The following is a 6540-nucleotide window of genomic DNA, read 5'->3' as shown; positions in this document are numbered from 1 at the left end:
GCATAGTATCTTCTCTCCTCTCTGTTTCTGTGCTTACATCGTCTGTCTTGACTGTGATTCTCCTGCCACCCCTTTTCATTTACAAGAACCTTCTGTGATTACTTTGGGCCAAGGTGATCTCATCTCAAGGTTCTTAATCACATCTGCAAAGTCTCTTTTAGCGTAACATTCCCAAATTCTGGGAATTAGGACATAGAAATCTTTGGCGGACAATTATTCAGTTTACCTCACTCACCTTTATTAATTTAGTTTAATTATAGCCACAAACCCACCACACTCAAAAGTTATAATGACACGAGTTTATATCTGTATCTATGCTATGCCTCCTACACACACTAACACACACTCCTGCCTTCGCTTGGGGTAACCATCTTTCTGAATCCTGTCTTTACTATTTCTTGGTTTCCTTCTACAAGGTTTTATTCCACATGTATATAGTCCTAAAAATCATATGTATATACATGTATATTTGAGTTGTTTTTTAACTTAATAAAAAGAATATGCCCACTACACACTAGAATGGTTAAAATGGGCATGTTTACTGGTAGTGAAATTGTTATGGTTAAAATCCAAAGCACTAACACCACCAAGTGCTGATGAGTATGTAAAGCAACAGGAACTGTCATTCTTTGTGGGTAGGACTGCAAAATGTTATAGCCCCTTTGGAGGACAGTTTGTCAGTTCCTTACAAAACTAAACATAATACCTAGGTACTTACCCAAATGAGCTGAAAACAACCTGTCCACAAATGTTTACAGCAGCTTTGTTTGTAATCATCCCAAATTGAAAACAACTAAAATGTCCTTGATATAAGTGAATGGATAAACTGTCCTACAAGGTGGTACATCCATGCAATGAAATATTGTTTAATGATTTTTTTAAAAAGAGCTATTGATATGGTTTGGCTCTGTATCCACACCCGATCTCATCTTGAATTGTTCTCTCATAATTACCGCATGCTGTGGGAGGGACCTGGGGGGGGAGATAATTTGAATCATGGGGGCAGTCCCCCCATACTGTTCATGTGGTAATGAATAAGTCTCACTGGATCTGATAGTTTTACCAGGGGTTTCCGCTTTTGCATCTTCCTCATTTTCTCTTGCTGCTGCCATGATTCTGAGGCTTTCCCAGCCATGTGGAGCTCTAAGTGCGATTAAACCTCTTTTTCTTCCCAGTCTGGCATATGTCTTTATCAGCACTGTGAAAACAGACTAATACAGCTATCAAGCTACACAAAGACATGGAGGAATGTTAAATGTATATCGCAAGAGAAGCCCGTTGGAAAAGGCTGTATACTCTACAACTGTAACTATATGACACTCTGGAAAAGGCAAAACTCAGTGGTTGCCAGGGGATCCGGGAAGGAGAGGGATGATTAGGTGAAGCACAGGGCATTTTTACTGGTAGTGAAATTATTCACTATGGGACTCTAACAGTGGATACATGACCTTATTCATTTGTCAAAACCCATAGAACTGTGCCACATAAAGTGAGTCCTAATGTAAACTATGGACTTCAGTTAATCATAATGTATCAATAGTGGTTCCTCAGTTGTACATTTGTTGGAATTGATGAACCAATATTGATACATTATGATTAACTGAAGTCTATGTATCAATTATCAATTGATACACTTGTTAACACTAATATAAAACGGTAATAACAGGGGAAACCATGTTTGTAACGGGGGAGAGGGCACATGGGAACTCTGTACTTCATGCACAATTCTTCTATAAACCTAAAACTGCTCTAAAAAGTAAAGTCTATTACAAAGGAAAAAATTATGTCCTTGTAATCTTTTGAGACTGCTTTTCACTTAATGTACCATACATAAGATTCAGCCATATTTTATGGATATCATTCATTCATTTAGACTATTATATGATATTCCAGTGTGTAAATATACTGCATTTGTCTGATTTCTCATTAATGGATATTTGGGTTGCTTCCAGGTTTTTACTACTGTGGATAATGCTGCTATGAACATTCTTTTTCTCTTTAACCTTTCTTTCTTTTTTTATTTTATTATTTTTATTTTTGAGATGGAGTCTTGCTCTGTCATCCAGGCTGGAGTGCAGTGGTACAATCTCAGCTCACTGCAACCTCCGCCTCCCGCATTCAAACTATTCTCCTGCCTCAGCCTCCTGAGTAGCTGGGATTACAGGCGCCCATCACCACACCCAGCTAATTTTTGTATTTTTAGTAGAGACAAGGTTTCACCATGTTGGCCAGGGTGGTCTCGAACTCCTGACCTCAGGTGATCCACCCACCTCGGCCTCCCAAAGTGCTGGGATTACAGGCGTGAGCCACCGCGCCCGGCCAGCTGTGAACATTCTTGTACGTGTCTCCTGTGATAGATGTGGAAGAGCCTTTCACCCCTCAGCCATTAGACCACCAGGGAGTGCAAGAGCTTTTGTTTGATCTATTCGGATCTATACCTAAAAGTGAAATTGTCAGGTAACAGGGTATATGAACACTCAATTTTGGTGGGTAACGTCAAACGTTTTTCCCAAAGTGAATACAAAAATTTGTATTCCCATCAGCATCGTTTAGGAGGCTCTGTGAGCAGATCCACATTTTCTTCAATACTTAGTTTTGTAGTCTGACAATCGAAGTATTAGCTCAATGTGGTCTTAATTTTTACTTAATCAATAAAGTTGAACATCTCTTCATATTCTGTTAACCATATGTGTTTCCTCTTCTGAAACATGCCCGTTGATATCTTTTGCCTATTTTTCTATTAGGTTATATGTGCTTTTCTCGATTTTTAGGAATTTTTGATGCTAATTCTTTGTTACATATGTATATTACAAATATCTTCTCCTAGCTTGTAACTTGTCCCTCTCTTTTTAAAATGCTTTTGATGCCAGGCATGGTGGCTCACACCTGTAATCCCAGCACTTTGGGAGGCTGAGGCAGGTGGATCACCTGAGGTCAGGAGTTCAAGACCAGCCTGGCCAATATGGTGAAACCCTGTCTCTACAAAACTCAGCCAGGAGTGGTGGCATGTGCCTGTAATCCCAGCTACTTGGGTGGCTGAGGTGGGAGAATTGCTTGAACCTGGGAGGCAGAGGTTACAGTGAGCCAAGATAGCTCCACTGCACTCCAGCCTGGGTGACAGAGCAAGACTCCATCTCAAAATAAATAAAGAAAATAAAATGGTTTTGATGAACAAAAGCTTTTAATTTTAAAATGGTCAGGTCTCTTTATCTTGAGTGTATGTGTGTCTTTGTTTAAGAAATGTTTCCCTACCTCAAGGTCTAAATTATACATTATAAAATATACTCATCCATAGAAACTAAGAGTTTTAAAACTTTGATATTTTCAGGGAGCCCAGGAGGATAAAAAATATATAAATAAAAAAATGCAACTTTGAGCTGGGTGTGGTGGCTCACACCTGTAATCCCAGTACTTTGGGAGGCTGAGGTGGATGGATCACTTGTGATCAGGAGTTCAAGACCAGCCTGGCCAGCATGGCAAAACTCCATCTCTACTGAAAATATAAAAATTAGCCAGGCATGGTGGCACACACCTGTAGTCCCAGCTACCCAGGAGACTGAGGCACGAGAATCGCTTGAACCTGGGAGGTGGAGGTTGCAGTGAGCCCAGATCACACCACTGCCCTCCAGCCTGGGTGACAGAATGAGACCCCGTCTCAAAAAATAAAATAAAACTTTGATATTTTGAGTCATTAATCTACCTGGAGTTAAATTTTGCATATGTGTAGGGTAGGGATCCAATTTAAATTTTTTCTATATGGATAAGCATTATTTTCAAGCTCTATGGAACACCCTCTACTAAGTTGATATAACATGCTTCCTGTGTTATTGTGCAATTTGAGTCCTTTAAGAAGAAGAACACAAGAAATTAGATGTGTAAGAGATGGACTGAAGGAAAATCTTGTAAAGAAATGAAAGGAGGAGGGAAATGGAATAGTCAGGATGCCCATAGGTCAGGTTGGACACCTGTGAAAAGAGAGAAGGCAGGAAGGAGGGCTGAATGGGAATTGTCTCAGACTTGGTGTGGCTTTGAGAAAGCCCTGGCTAGCCCAGTGGGGAGCCCAGAGCAAAGACTGCCCCCTAGAGGAGTCCCACAGATTCTAGCTCCAGTTACCTCCACATTATCAGTCATTGGCTGAAAGCAGTTCTGGGAGAGCCTGCTGTGGGAGAGTAGTCACCTGAATACTGCCATGGACATGAAGACGCAGCACTTGGAGGCTGTCCACTAACTACACTCCTTGCAACAGGTTCTCTTGGAGGGAGGTCTGAGCAGCACAGCTTCATAGCCATGAGGGATACCAGAGTTTCATATATACTGAGTTTATTATTATTATGGACTCTGTTCTAGTCCATTGGCCAACTTGTCTATGCCTGTGCCAATACCAAACTATAGCTTCATAATAAGTTCTCATCCTGGTAGGGTATGTCTCCTTCTTGCTCTTCTTTAGAAGTGTCCTGGCTATTCTTGGTCCCTTGGAGTTTTTTTTTTTGGAGGCGGAGTCTCGCTCGTGATCCACCCACCTCGGCCTCCCAAAGTGCTGGGATTACAGGCGTGAGCCACTGCGCCCGGACTTTTTTTTTTTTTTTTTTTTTTTTTGAGACGGAGTCTTGCTCCGTCGCCCCGGCTGGAGTGCAGTGGCCGGATCTCAGCTCACTGCAAGCTCCACTTCCCAGGTTCACGCCATTCTCCTGCCTCAGCCTCCTGAGTAGCTGAGACTACAGGCGCCCGCCACCACGCCCAGCTAATTTTTTGTATTTTTTTAAGTAGAGATGGGGTTTCACCGTGTTGACCAGGATGGTCTCGATCTCCTGACCTTGTGATCTGCCCGCCTTGGCCTCCCAAAGTGCTGGGATTACAGGTGTGAGCCACCGCCCCCGGCCGAAGTTTACTAACTCTTTAAGATGAAAGTTATATAGGAAAGGAAAAGTAATTATGTTGCATTATTTGGCTCAGCTGTGGATAGCACTTACAGAGTCACAATAACACACATGAGGCCAGGGCAGGCCAATCACTTGAGGTCAGGAGTTTGAGGCCAGCCTGGCCAACATGGCAAAAACCTGTCTCTGCTAAAAATACTAAAATTAGCCATGCATGGTGGTGGGCGCTTGTAATCCCAGCTACTCGGGAGACTGAGGCACGAGAATCTCTTGAACTCGGGAAGTGGAGGTTGAAGTGAGCCCAGATCATGCCACTGCACTCCATCCTGGGCGGCAGAGTGAGACTCTTGTCTCAAAAACAAAAACAAAAAAAACACGCATGGACCATTGAGCTAATCAAAATTGTAAAGTGGCACACACTGGAGGATGGGTGGACAGGGAGTGTGAGTTCGTGTGGTAGATGAGGAATGAGAGAGAAATTCTTACCTTTTATGATGGGAAGTCAATAATACCTAAGGTTGAGAAATCAAGTTGTGGCAATTATTTAAAGATAGGAAGATGTACACTAAAAATCCAGTTAAGAGTTGAGAGTAGTAGCCAGGCAGCATGGCTCAAGCCTATCATCCCAGCACTTTGGGAGGTCAAGGCTGGAGTATTACTTGAGCCCAGGAGTTCAAGACCAGCCTGAGTAACATAGTGAGACCTGGTCTCTACAGATAATAATAATAAAAAAAAAATTAGCTGGGCACAATGGCATGTGCCTGTAGTCCCAGCTACTCAGGAGGTTGAGGTGGGAGGATCATTTGAGCCCAAGAGTTTGAGGCTGCAGGGAGCCATGATCGTGCCACTGCGCTCCAGCCTGGGCAACATAGTTAGAACCCCGTCTCAAAAAAAAAAAGAAAAGAAAAATAGTTGAGAGTAGATTACTCTAGGGAACAGGAAACAGGAAATGGAAGAGGTTCCAGGAAAAGAATTTCTGGTTCTGCTAACAAAGCCCTGTAGATCTACTTGATTCTTTAAACTAGATACATAGACCTGATAAAATTAAAAGTAATCTAAAAAAAGGAGAAGTGTCAACATGGCTGCATTGGTGGGAAAACTAACTCCTGTCATACCATGCTTCATGCTGGCCCCCCTTTCAAAAACTCAGGCAACTAAAACACAAATGGCGAAAGGCGGGTCTAAATTTTAAATAAGAAAAGTGAGCGTCATAGACATGTCGGAAGCACAGCCTATAGCAGTCTCAGCTTCTGCTGTCAGAGGCTGTAGTATTCAAGTCATTTTGAATGGTTTAGAAAAATCACAAATTTCTGATCTACATGACAAGCAGAATCCCCACATCTGTGGTCTGTGATGATTGGGGACTGGAAATCTGCTAAATCCTTAGAAGGTCTTAATGGGCTCCTTCCTATGGTCCTTCAACTGCTCTCTGATTTCAGTCTGTTAGACCAGGAACCTAACAGCATCATCAGTCAAAAAACTCTCGACCCTGCGCGGTGGCTCAAGCCTGTAATCCCAGCACTTTGGGAGGCCGAGGCGGGCGGATCACGAGGTCAGGAGATCAAGACCATCCTGGCTCACACGGTGAACCCCTGTCTCTACTAAAAATGCAAAAAATTAGCCGGGCATGGCGGCGGGCACCTGTAGTCCCAGCTACTTGACA

The sequence above is a fragment of the Macaca nemestrina genome, chromosome 9, assembly GCF_043159975.1.
Source record: "Macaca nemestrina isolate mMacNem1 chromosome 9, mMacNem.hap1, whole genome shotgun sequence".
NCBI lineage: Eukaryota > Metazoa > Chordata > Mammalia > Primates > Cercopithecidae > Macaca > Macaca nemestrina.
This window is presented reverse-complemented; position numbering follows the sequence as displayed.